This window comes from Phascolarctos cinereus, unplaced genomic scaffold (genome assembly GCF_003287225.1).
Source record: "Phascolarctos cinereus isolate Bilbo 61053 unplaced genomic scaffold, phaCin_HiC Scaffold_4;HRSCAF=312, whole genome shotgun sequence".
NCBI classification, from domain to species: Eukaryota; Metazoa; Chordata; class Mammalia; order Diprotodontia; family Phascolarctidae; genus Phascolarctos; species Phascolarctos cinereus.
In genome coordinates, this window is record NW_027555847.1 from 74,384,853 (window position 1) to 74,398,942 (window position 14,090).

Consider the following 14,090-nt stretch of genomic DNA (forward strand, 5'->3'; position numbering starts at 1 on the left):
AGTGATGTGAGTCTGGTGGCCAGAGCAGGCCCCTGATAATTTCTGAACCTGAGTGTATTCTGATCTCCTTGTCTCAGATGAGCAACCAGAGGTTCAGATATCCTTTTAGAAATGTTAATACATTCCAGCCCCAAGGGCTCACCCACCACCTCCTTCTTCTTAATTTGTGGCCATGCTCACACCCTTGGCATGGTCCCGTGGCTCTTGGCTACTGGATTATTATCATCCGAGACAGCTAGAGTAAGTGTGCAGACAGTGACGAATGCTTGATATTTCTGAAGGACAGTCGCCCGCCCGTCTCTTCTCTTGAGGATACCAGCTGACTTACGTAGGAGGGCATGAGCCGGATCAGGGAGAATTCTTTCCTAGCATTCAAGCTGGCTGTTTATATATTTATTTGTAAAGGCACCCACTGGACATTTGGAGCACGCGATTGTTAACCCTCGGCCAAGTTTGCATAGTGGCAGTGGCGGAGATAGTGACCGGAATTACACAGCCATGGTAGAAATAGCAGTGAATCCCAGAATGACCATGCGCTGTGTTAAATGCTATTCCTTTTACATTCTAAATTTAGCGTCCTTCATCTTTCATGAATGTACCTTTGTTATGCCATGCGACAGGGTGAGAAAGAGCATCTGACTGGTGTTTCAGAATAGCCTTCAGAAATGACTTGAGTTCCATCTTACTTTTCTTTCCTTGGGTACTGAACAGCCTCCCAGTCTGCACCACCCTTGTCAGCTGCCTTCTCTGTCCCAGAATCTAAAATGAGGCCACTCAGGAGGATGACATCTTGAGCAGCCTAAGTGTTTGCAAATGTGCAAATGATCATGATAGGGAGAAGAACCGGGGCAGTGTGTGTCTGCACTTAACTTTAAACAAATGTCACAGTCGATGGAAACTGAACCAAACAGTACTGTAATTTCCAACCACATGCCTGAACTTGAATGCTTGGCCATCCTTAACTCGGAGAAACCCAGGGCATGGATCCAGCCATGATGAGTGAGAAAGAAGAATGTAGAGGGAGGGAAAAAGAGGAAAGAATATTCCCAACTTGGGTCACCTCTGAGGACACTGATGATAGAATGTGTCTGTTTTGCAGACTACCTAGATCAGTTGCTAGGATGGGTCAGGAAACTAAGGACATGTTTTTGGATTTTAAAGCAAAACTTTTATGCTGGGAAGTGGTTGGAAAGTAGCAACCTGCCTTCCAGGCCACAAATTGAGTTCTTCTGTTGGGAGCAAGGACAACATGCGTGCTGAATGGTGGCAGGACCCGACAGCAGCTGAGGTGGGCCAAAAGTTGTTTCCTAGGGTTACTACAGGAAGACTCCCAACTCAAGAACTTGATATGGTAATGATAGCTTTCTTACTTAGTTTGAGAACAATGATGGTACAAGATTCCCCTTTGCCATAGTATCTGCAGCAGTGGCCAATATTGCAAATTCCTTTGTGGAGTGAATTGCCTCACAGAGCTGCTTCATCCTCCTAAAGGCCAGCAGATTACTGCCATCACCCAAGAACTGCCAATTTCTGTCATGCTGTAAAACTCTCGAAATTAGTCTTGTGGTAAAGAGCATGGCAGCAACATTACTGTTTTTCCATGGCATTCCTGTAGCATTCACATATTTTTTTGCTCAGTACTTTCAACATTTTATGTAGGCTAATATGTCATCACCTCCCAAGATAATTCTGAGTTTTGGCCCAAAAGGAATATTTTTAAACTAAAAGGAGCCCTGTTTCACATACCCTACATATGGTCCTAATCTTGTGAAGGGTAATCTCTTCCCTCTTCTTCTCCTACCTCCTTATGCCCAACAAATAACATGGTGAAATATTTTTTAATAGGTCCTGTGGTTATCATTGGTGTTCGAAACTGGGGGGTGGGGGGTTTCATGAATCCTGAAACAAAATAGGTGAAAAGATTTTCTGCAAGGGGGCTCCAGCCATCTCAAAACAGCATTTTCTAAGATGGCCCCATTCTTGAATAAACTTTGTTGAACCCTAGCTTACTATTCAGGTGTTTTTTTCCTTTTTTTATAAATTTTTTATTTTTACATAAAATCATAGAATCTCAGAGTCATAGGAACCTTAGGCTTTTTTCCTCTGTTCGCTTCCTCATCTCTCCCACCCTCTGCCTAGTTTATTTGTAATAGATTATGTCTGTGTGATAGAAAATGGAATTTTTTTTTTGTCTGTTGGAAAATTACTGTGCTTTGCTCTGTGCATATGCCCTGCCTCACTAAGATTGGGCTTTAAAAGACAGTCAGTGACAATTAGTCTTGTTGAATGCTTTAGTTCTAATTATTTTCTGTGTGGAAACAAGTATTGACTTACAGAACCATTCTTTTACTGCTATTTCTGGAACTTCATCTCTTTTTTTAACCCAAGAACTTTTTTTTTCTAATCATGCTTATATAGTTATTATTTTTTAAATAAAGCCAGTAGATTTTAAAGTAACTCATACATTACTGTTAAAATAACCGCTAAAGATTTCATGATTTTTTAGTTGTTGATTTAAGCTAAGCATTCTACACCTTTAAATTTCAATACCATACCAGGAATACCTAGAAAATTAATAAGAGGTAAGATGCTTGTTGCAGATAGTATCAGACAATAGGTGTATATGAAACATATTTTATATCATAGAAATCATTCAAATCTATGTCATTTACTATACTCTGCAGATAGTTAACAAAGCTCTTTGGGGACAGAAACAATTTGGTTTTTTGTTATTGTATCCTTAATACCAAGCTCGTAGTAAGCGTTTGGTGTAATTTGATTTGTTGTTCAGTAGGAAGAACGTTAGAATTGAGAGTCGAAAGATGTGAATTCCATTCCTGGCTCTCCTATTATCCCACTTCATTTCTCTGGGCCTCAATTTTCCCACCTCTAAACTAAGAGGTTGGATTAGCATAGAGGAGTCTCATTGTCACTGTGAATTTCAGGGCATAGCACCATGTATAAAGAACCCCTTCCACTTAACATTCTCTGAACCACTTCAGTGATATAGCTACCAGAAGGAATATGGCGGCTACACTCTTGGCGGTAACACTCTTGCTATGGCGAGTAGGCGATCATTTCATTCTTTGTACTTGTATCCCTAGTGCTTGGTACACACAGTATGCCTTTAATAAGTTTTTGTTGATTGATTGATTAATTGCCTTTAGTGAGAATATGTTAGCTTGCAGTTTATTTCATGGACAGCCATAATAAAGGCCTCTCAATGAAGAAGAACAGATATATAGAAAGGATAAAAGAAGTTGCAAAGTTCAAGAATATTTTCCTTTTCGAAGCGCCTCCTCCTTTCTATTCCTCTTCACTCCCTTGGGCCCTCTTTTTCTTTCTTCTGGATACATCCCTAACAAGTGGTTACATAGCTTGTTTCCTCCCTCCCTCTTTCCCCTACCTTTCAGTTGGAAGGGAGCTCACTACCTGCTAAGGCAGCCCATTCCAGTCCTGACATCTCCAGCTGTTAGGAGTTTCTTCTTATCTTGAACCAAATCCTCTTTCACTGCAGCTTCTTTTTATACATTGCTACTAGTTCTGCCCTTTCTGGTTAAGCAAGATTAGTTTAAAAACCTCTTCTTGATAATGGCCTTTTAGATACATCAAGATAGTCACTGCATACATCTTCTCCCACTTGTCTTCCTGGTTCATTCAACAGATTCACTTGTGGCATGTTCTCCAGTTTCCTCATTAATCTGATTGCCATTCTGGACATGCTTGAGTTTTTCCTTTCCAAAATACGGTTCCCAGAACTAAATACAGTACTCCAGATGTGGTATGACAAGGGCAGAGTCCAACAAGGCTATCATTTCCCTTATACTGCATAATTTGTGCTTCCTTTATGTTCATATTAGTTCTCCCCACCACCACCACCCTCCCCCTCCTCCCCCATCTCTCTCTTTCTCCACGGTCACCTTTTTGGTCAGAGATTGGAGAGATCGGATATTTTGTGTCATGTCATATTTTGAAAATGGATACATTCACATTCATATTTTCCCTTCCCCATTATGTCCCATTGTTGACTCTCTGAGCTTTCAATCCACAAAAATCCCCAGATCTTCTCAGAACTATTGTCTTCTTTCTCCCATTCTGCGCTTGTGTAATTAAATTCTATAAGGGGCTGTACTTTGTATTTACTATTCTCTATTAAATTTCAACTTCCTAAAGGCAGACCCTTATTCTAGGCTGCTTTAGTCTTTTTACATCCTAACTCTCATCCCCCCAAGCCTGTTAAGTCGCCTTTGTGATTTTCTGCAGGTCATCCTAGTGACCTTTGATGAATGTGGCCAAGAGGAACATTCAGCTTGTCTCATGTGATCTCTTCTGTGGCTGCCATGTACTCTTCCCCATCCAATGTAGAACCTTCTCTGTAGCAATTTGAGTTTTTCCAGAGCAGACTGTCCCTCCTCCCACTACCATTCTTTCATTTTTGCCTATCCCAACCCACTCCATGGGGTTGATGTGGTCCGAAGTATCAATACTGACTCTATTGCAAGGGAGGGAAAAGGGAGCAATGTTGCTACATCAAATCTTGTACAATACCTTAATAATGTCATTTTTAAAGCAGTCTTCTCACCAAGATACTCTGTGCTAATTCACTTCTCACAGCTTGCATGTTTTCCAGTGATGTTTACTGGCCTCTTACAGTACCTAATCATGGGGGAGGGGAAGGGAGAGGGTCAAAAATCCCATTCCCAGAAGTAGGTGGCATTTACTTAGTAAATACCACATGCTTATTTACATGAAGGGGAAAGTAGATAGACATGGAGAGGCACGGTTCTTTGTGTCATATTCTACTTTGAAAAAAACACATTATGTCATGAAATTTATTCAGTTTAAATGCTTGATATTTATATCAGTCAGCAGGAATCTTTTATGCACTCCCTTTGTCCCAGGTGCTGTGCCTGCTGTCAAGGAGAGGAGGGATTGAGAAGACACGTCCAAATACAAGTGCAGAATATAAAAAATAAACACAACGTAATTTCTAGTGGACAGCTAGGTGATATAGTGATAGAGCACTGGGCTTAGAATTAGGCAGACTCATCTTGAGGAGCTCAAATCTGACCTCAGACACTTACTAGCTGGGTGACCCTGACCAAGTCATTTCTCTCTGTTTACCACAGTTTCCTCATCTGGAAATTGAGCTGGAGAAGAAACTGACAAATCAGTATCTTTGCCCAAAACAAAACCAAAAAATTCAAAGGAGGTCACGAACAGTCAGACACAACTGAAATGAGTGAACAGAATTTCAGGTGAGAGGCACTAGAAGCTGGAGAGATCGGGGGAAAAAACTCCTATAGGAGGTGATATCTGAGCACACCTTTGGAAGAAAGTAAGGAATCTTGGAAGTGCTTTCCAGGCATGAGGGAGAAGTAAAGTCAAATTAAACAGTTTCCTTATAACATCTTGCCCAAGGCATAAAACATATATTTAAATGCTTTTGGGCTAGTATTTATGATTATCAAGCGACTTCATTTTGGGTTGAATTAATTGTAGTTGAAGTACAAACGATTTATAGAAGCAAGGACCCTTTCCTTTCTTGGAGGAAATAAGAGTTTGAAATTTGTTGAGATCATCTCCTCCAACTCTTTTGTTTTACAAAGGAGGGGAAGTTCCTTGCTCAGGTTCACAAAGCTAATAAAGGGGGTTCAGTGTTTAGTCACTTTTCAGTCATGTCCAACTCTTTGTGACCCCATTTGGGGTTTTCTTGGCAAAGATAGTAGAGTGGTTTTCCACGTCCTTCTTCAGATCATTTTGCAGATGAGGAAACAGAGGTAAATGACTTGCCCAGGGTCACACAGCTAGTAAAGGTCTAAGGCTGTATTTGAACTCAGGTCTTCCTGTTTCCAAGTGCTCTATTTACGGAGCCACGTAGGGTGACAGTGTATAATTGCATGTAGATCTTCCTATTGCATATAGCAGTCTATCAACTACCTTACCGTATCCTAGGTGACAAAATTATTATTATTATTGTTATTATTATTATTATTATTGTTATTATTATTATTGGGCAGTTGGGGTTAAGTGATTTGTCCAGCATCACACAGCTAGTTAAGTGTCAAGTGTTTGGTCTGAGGCCGGATTTGAACTCAGGTCCTCCTGACTTTAGGGCTGGCGCTCTATCCACTGTGCCACCTAGCTGCCCCCAAAATTTTTGTTCTTGTCTTTTCTGTCCTGCATTATCTAGCAAATAGTCATCCTTCACATTGTTCTTTTTGAATATCAGAGCAGGGAGGGTATTAGAGATCACTTTGTGTGGTTTGCTCTCCATTCCCCATAATTTGAAATGAATCTAGTTTAATCCCCTCAATTTGTAGGTGAAGAAATTAGAAAGTATTAACTGAGTTTTCCAAGGTTGCACAGCTGGTTCAGCCTAGAAGAACTAAGACTCAGATTCTGGTCTCTGATTCAAGCATGGTTATTTTTTCTACCATACCAGATTTCTTTCAGTAAACTAATGAGGAGAATCCTGTCATTGGCTCATAACTTCATTAAATGATTGCATAAGCACACACAGGGAATAGCCCTTGCAACAAAAGACAGTAAGTACTTGTTAATTTTAGAAGCGTGTCTCTTCATACACGCTTCTAAAACAGACCCTGAAGAAGAACTGACCTATGCTGTTTCTTTTCAGTCACAGATTTGAGAAATTCCAGAGCCAGGGGTACAGGAGACCAGTCTGGGGTTAGACATAGCTCCACTCTGCGCAAAGGCCTGGAAATACCCTATTTTCTATTTTTGAAATGTGATTACCGCTGAGCCCTTGGCAGAGCTCCCCAGTTAAAGTCAAATAGTTCTTTCGAATTCAGGGATGAACTTGTCTAAAGCTGGTAACCCTAGCAGAGAAGTATGCAGTATATAGAAATGTCAGCCGCAGGTTTCTTGAATATTGCATAAAACACTGGTTAACTTCATTTAGACAGCTGCACTTAGGTCTGGTAACTTCGTAGGAAAATGCAGCCCAATCAGAAGTACCGATGCTTGGAGATGCTTTGCCATTGGTGCATACGGCTTTTGAGTGAGGGGTAAAGGGGAGCGTCATAGGGCTGTAAAAAGGGCAGAAAAAAAGAAACCCTCTCTGGGATAGTGACGTTTCTTCCTTCAGCTGTCATTGTTCATGAATTCTCTCTACTAGATCAGAAAATATGTGCTGACATAAAGGAAGAACTAATAACAGGAAACCACAGAACAATAGCACATTCATTCCCTTATCACTTGAGTGCTTTTATGGCAAACCACAATACTCAGGCATTCTGAGGTAGTGAAGCATTCTTACCCCCAGCCACGCTGAATAGAATGACCTTCCATGTACTTGGCATTATTAGTTGGGTTTTTTTGGTTTTGTTATTATTGTGGGGTTTTTTGTTTGGTGGGGTTGTGGTTTTTGTTGGTTGTAGCTATTTTTCTTAATAGTTCATTTTATTCTAACTAGTGAAAAAGAAATCGGCTACTCTGAGGTTTTGGGAGGTTTGCTACCCCCCAACCCCCGCCTTGACTCAGATGAATTGGACTTTCTCAGAATTGATATTTTCACAGCAAAGTACCTATCAGAATACTGAAAGTCAGCCTCTATTTTCCCCAAAGTTTAATCACTTAATATTAATTCAATAAACCAGTTGGTAAGTCCTCTTAATTCTGTCTCCATAACATTGGTCATAGGGCAACTAGGAGGCGCAGTGGATAGAGTGCAGGGCCTGGAGTCAGGAAGACGGGAGTTCAAATGCCGCCTGGACGCTTACTAGATTTGTGATTCTCGACAAGTCATATAACCCTGTTTGCCTCAGTTTCCTCATCTATAAAATGAGCTGGAGAAAGAAATGGCAAACCACTCTATTATCTTTGCTACTGAGATCCCAGATGGGATCACAGAGTGAGACACAATTGAAACTACTGAACAACAAGAAATATCAGTCCTCTTCATCCCCTCACCTACTTTTACCCACCACTATTATAGTTCCAGACAGCACTTTTCACTTTTACTATTGTAATACCTTCCTAACTGGTCTCCATGCTTTTCTAGCCTTTTTCCCTCTCCAATATGTCTTTCTCTCTCTTTCTTTCTTTCTTTCTTTCTTTCTTTCTTTCTTTCTTTCTTTCTTTCTTTCTTTCTTTCTTTCTTTCTTTCTTTCTTTCTTTCTTTCTTTCTTTCTTTCTTCCTTTCTTCCTTCCTTTCTTCCTTTCTTCCTTCCTTTCTTCCTTCCTTCCTTTCTTGGGAGGGGGGCTAGGCAGTGGGGTCAGGTGACACCCAGAGTCACACACCTAGTAAGTGTTGTGTGCCTGAGGCCGGATTTGAACTCAGATCCACCTGAATCCAGGGCTGATGCTGTGTCTACCGAGCCACCTAGCTGCCTGCAATATGTCTTTCCAATGTGAACTTTGTCTTGTTTCCCATTACTCACCATCACACACTTTATGCTCTAGCCAGACTGGACAACTCACTGTTTCTTAGTCTTATTCTACTCCCTTCACTTAAATGTATTCCCCTATGTATTCAAAATATCCCCCCTTCTCTTCTTTCTATCTCTCACACACACACACACACACACACACACACACACACACATCATTCTGTTGAAATACAACATGTTCTTCTAGTCTCTGCTCACCTCACCACTGCCCCCCACCTACTAGACATGATTCACCTTGATCTTCAGTTCTGTTCTGCCACTGTCCCGGGAATTTTCTTTCATTTGTGAACATACTCTGTTGTGGGCAGGGACTGTCATTGGTTTTTCATCTTTTATTTCTCTAGAAGCCATGAGTACTTTACACACAGTAGTTGCTTAATAAATCCTTGTTGAATTAAGGAAACATTTACTTGAATAGCTATTAACTGTAGGTGTAACAATACTGCAAGGGGGCTAGGGATACAAAGAAGTCTAAGACAGCTTTTACTCTTGATGTTTTTGGGAGTAAGCTGTGATCTTTACATTAAATGGCAAATAAAAATATAAGTAGTCTAAGTAGATGTCTTTGTGTTTGTTTCTCTCTCTCTCCTCCCCTCCCCCCCACTCCCTCTCTCCCTTCCCTTCTCCTTTCTGTCTCTGTCTTTCTCTGCTTCTCTGTCTCCGTGTCTCTCTCTCTCTCTCTCTCACACACACACACACACACACACACACACACACACACACACACACGTATAAAGCACATATACACATACATACAGAGCTAATATAGTTTTCTTTTCACCTTGAACAAACCAAAAATTACTTAATTTCTCAAAGTTGAAGACCCATTCACAGTGATCAGTACACTCCTCAGAGCTAAGCTGTACTATTGAAACAAGTTTCTTTTCACAGTATGAGAGAAACATGAAGGATCTACCTGGAGGCTTTTGTGTTCTCAACACTATTTCTCTCTCAGTATATGATTCAGGTCAAGATGCTGGCCCTTATTTCTTAGTGAACTGAAATCAGGACACCAGCTAAATTAAGAGGTCATATATGTATTCTGTCTGGCATTTAGCATCTGGTTAACTCCTGATTAAAACTGGTATAAACCAGCCCCTCTTCACCCTCCAGTTCCAGTTGTCTTTTCAGTCCTTGGATTTAAAATGTGCAATTCCTCTTCTCTCACAAAAGTCAATAATAATGTTGGTTTTCTGCCACCAGTTTCATTTCTCTTTGTGTGCCTTCCAAACAAGTGGCACTGATGATTTTTTTTCCTATCATAGTCATTCCTGTGTATGACCTGACCTCCCTTCCTCACCCTATTGCCCACATACGTACAAAATAGTCAAGCGAAAACATCTACTACTATGACCAAGTCAGACATTATAGTTAATGGCACTTTTTGCCAAGAGGAGTGATATATTTGGGTTATTATAATTGATTGATCATTATAGTTAATCATAGTTCTGCTTTCTTTTAGCATTTTAAAAAATTTATATTATTGTACCTTTTTTTATATTTTTCTTTTGGTTCTACTCACTTTACTCTGTCAGCCTTCCCATGCTTCTCTGAATTTCTCGTGGTCATTTCTTAATTGCATAATAATAATCCATTCATCCCTTCCCCTATGGGCAGGGGTACCCACTTTGTTTCCATTTCTTGCTACCATGAATATTTTGATAAATACAGTCTACCTTTCAGCATGTTCATTGAAGTGTATGCTTTCTAGAATAGGAACAGTTTAGTCATGTTTCCTGGATAATTCCCAATTGTTTTCCAGAACAGTCAAATTCATAGTTCTACCAATAGGGTATTAGTGCACCTACTTTGTCATAACCCCTCCAAAATTATTTCCATAATATATTACCTTTGCTAATTTTCTGGGTGTGAGGTGAAACCTCTTAGTTGTTTTTATTTGCATTTCAGTTATTTTTAGTGATTTGGAGCATTTTTTTCAAGGCTATTAGCATTTTGTAATTCTTTTGAAAACTATGTGCTCATGTCCTTTGACCACTTAGCTGTTGGGAAAAGGTTTTTCCCATCTTAATTTGTAACATTTGTCAATGCATTTATTCATGTGTGTCACAAATTGCTCTCTATGTCCTATGAAATAACTAGATTGGAAGCTTCTGAGGGGCCATGGTTGGTCTCAGTAAATCTGTGTTGTTGTTGAGGATGATGGTGATATCTAAACTGATGGTTATAGCATTATTAGGGTAGGTAATTTGTTAAATTCATGAGCTTGCTGCAAGGAATTCGGTTCTATTGTATTTTCTTTTTGTAACTCAAGGATTAAAGAGCTACAGAAATTTAAGTTTGCACTTGGAAATGAAAAAAACATTTGATGTTCATAGGATTTACTTTTGGAAGAGGTAACTTAGGAGTCCAGTCCCCTCATTTTACAGATAATGAATCTGAGGTCCAGAAAAGTTACATGACTTAAACCCTGCATTTCAGAGGAAGTAAGTAGCAGAATGGGTGGGGTTTTGAACCCATGTCCTCTGTTGCCGGATATTAGGCTCTCTTCAGTTTACCAGGGCTGTCTCTCTTTACTTCAATAAGTGTGTGTATGTAAAATCAAAAACTAGTGTTCTAAGGCTCATGGTATTGTCCTCAAATCTGTTTATAGTTAGTTGTATATTACTTCCAAATCCTAAAAAGTGGGAAAGAGGGGGTGAGCAAAACTGTAGAACTGGGTTTGAGCTTCCAGCCTTACAGTGGGTTTTGGGTCCTTTAGTTTTTCCCAGTCTTGCCACAGCTTTTTTCTTACCTATTCTTGAACAGCACAGTGTCCAACAAAGGAGTTGAACAAGTATTTAATCGAAAATTGAATAAGACATATGGCTGTTGAAGTCTTTGTTTTAATATTCTGTCTATTGACATCTAGAGGGGGGATGGATAAGTGAGGAGTAATATAAAAGTGAGGGGGAAATTTAATGGCTAATAGAGTAAAAGGAAAATAATCCTATTTATACTGTGGTGTACTTAGTTTTTGAGGGGAAAATGAGAACTGAATTTGAGAGCAGATATTCAGGTAGCAGAGCATAGCTGTCAGTAGAATCAGCCTGTTAAAATTTGACAAAAGAAATGGCTAGGGAAAAAAATACTTTATTAATAAAGGAAAGCATCCAGAGTACATCCAAGTGGGAAATCGACCTTGGATTCTTACCAAATATAATAAAGGGTAGCAACTTTAATGAAAAATTTAAATTTATTCTTATTCTTAATTTCTTCTGATTTTTGAGACCTCTGTTCCTATACTGCAACAGTGCCTGCCATTCTGTTTGTTGTCTGAGTGCCAACTTTTTCCGGGGTTCAAAGTCCTTTTCATTATTATAAAATTCTACAATAAGACCAGTTGTATTTAAATATTCAGCTTAGTGTGTAGATTTATGCCTTCGGAGAAGGAACCATGCTAAGTACAGCAAATAGATTTGTGGAGAGGTTTTGTGTGTTGGGTTGTGTTATTTTTTTTAAAAGTGGGTAAAGGGAAAACCCAACAGTCCAAATTCCACCCTGCTGAGATCTCTGTGAGTTGATTAAATGGGAACAGGAGGCTGGGTGTGCAGCTGTAACATTGTACAGAATGCATACCTTTCACAAAGCTCCAGCAACCACAGTTCCTCCTCCCCGTCACAGCCACTTCTGAAAGAGTTGGCTCATCCCTTCTGTCAGCTGAAGCAGTTTCCTGAATACATAGGTTTGAGTCATTTTCACTGGATTAAGAGTTAACTCCTTCTTAGCTGGGCCTGAATTTGCTCATAGATGTGAAAAGGATTAAAGACTGGGCAGGTCCCATTGTTTGGTAATAGGCTGCTCCTAGAATCACTGGACCAAATCTATAGCATGAATCTAATCTAATCTTTTCTTTTCTTTTCTTTTCCTTTCTTTCTTTCTTTCTTTCTTTCTTTCTTTCTTTCTTTCTTTCTTTCTTTCTTTTTTCTTCCTTTCTTTCTTTTTTTTCCTTCCTTTCCTTTCCTTTCCTTTCCTTTCCTTTCCTTTCCTTTCCTTTCCTTTCCTTTCCTTTCCTTTCCTTTCCTTTCCTTTCCTTTCCTTTCCTTTCCTTTCCTTCTCTTTTTCTTTCTTGATTTCTTTTCTTCCTTCCTTCCTCCTCTCCTTTCTCCTCTCCTTTCCTCCCTCCCTTCCTGCCTTCCTCTTTTTGCTGTGACTTGGTAGGGAGGTCATGATATTGTCTCTTGCTCCCTTTGCCCGATCGATTTCACTTGAAATAAAAGTTAAGAGAAAGTGTATGCTCTTGGCCAAAGCAGTAGAAAAAAGACTGAAGGGAGAGTAAGGGGGAGGTGATGGTGGTGGCAGCTTCTTGGGAAAAGGTCACAGAAACAGGTTTGATTAAAAGTTCAAGTGCTTCAGTTGCATGCCTGTGGATGACATGGACTTCAGAGCTGAAGGATTATGAAGAGATTTGGCAAACAAATCCAATTTCAGAGGACACACATGCTTTTGGCTCAGAAATTTATGATTTCTTTTCTTTGAACTTTCTAATGTTACAGTACACTTATCATGCTGTGGGTGGTCATAAAACAAACATTTCCTTGTTTGTTGGTTTAAAAAAAATAATTATTATTACTGGGAGTGGGGGGAGTAAATTGGAGGTCTGATAGTGTGTGGGGAAATGATTACATCAGTTCCAGGGAAGAATGTGATTGGTCTGTAGAGTGTGGTTTGATTCACTACCTAAAAGAGTGTATGTATGTGTGTAACCCTTTGAGTGGAGCTGCTGGGAGGGTTTCCCTGTAAGCCCAGAAAGAGTACCCTCAGGAGGGACTAGGAGGGGCTACAGGACAGGTAGAGTACAGTAATCTGTTCAACCAGCAAAACCCCCCGGGGGCGGGAGGGGCCTGCAGTTTAGCCCACCAGGAGTTGGAAGAGACAGAGAACAAAGTCTCTTTCAAGAGGCAATCTATGTCTTAAAATGCCATCTTGTTCTTCTGACTGCTGTCTTTTGCATGCTGTTGAGGTAAGATTTTTTTTTTCCATCTCAGATTACCCTGAAGGTTGCATCTACAAAAGCATTTCTCGCTAGCACATGGTGTGTTTAAAATCAATGGAAACACATTTTGACCCTTTAAAATTTACTTTGCCAGTGTTTCAGGTATTTAGTACATTTTAACAGTTCAAGGGAAAAGAAGCTCCTTTGTAATTTTATAAAGGGAGGGGGGTGGGATGGAAGCCTGTGTGTGGCTCATGTGTTCCCCTCTTTTTTTCTCCATTAAAAAACTATGCAGTAATAGATAGTGCTTTATCACACCCTCTGCCCAAGACCACGAGAATGTGAGAAATGAGCAGAAATGTAATGGACTGACAAAGGAACATACAGGCCAGGTGTATCAGTGAAAAGTTTCTGTTGAGAGAAGGAAGCTATTATGTTTAGTTTTGCCATTAGCTTTAGCAATCAAAATACCAGTACCCAAGGCCAGATACTATGTTTCCAGCTTAATTTTGTCCCTTTCTAGATATTTCAGAAGCCACATAATAGGGGCTGTTCCAGTCGTGCTTCATGCCATGTGGAACATCCTGGGTGTTTTGATGATAAGTCACATTGTCATCCTACATGTTTTTGTCCTCTCCATGGTGGGTGAAATGGGGGGAAGAGGCTGGGGGAGGGTAAGTTGGGGAGAGAAAGTCTTAAAGCAAATTATACTTGTTCACTTGTGCTGGGTGCCGGGATGCCAA

General features: G+C 40.0%; 1 protein-coding gene across 6 annotated transcripts in view; it reads left to right on the forward strand.

Annotated features, from left to right (window-relative positions):
* The window catches only part of GRB10 (growth factor receptor bound protein 10), a 284,264-nt gene that overhangs the window by 231,800 nt on the left and 38,374 nt on the right, over positions 1 to 14,090 (forward strand). The window lies entirely within an intron of this gene.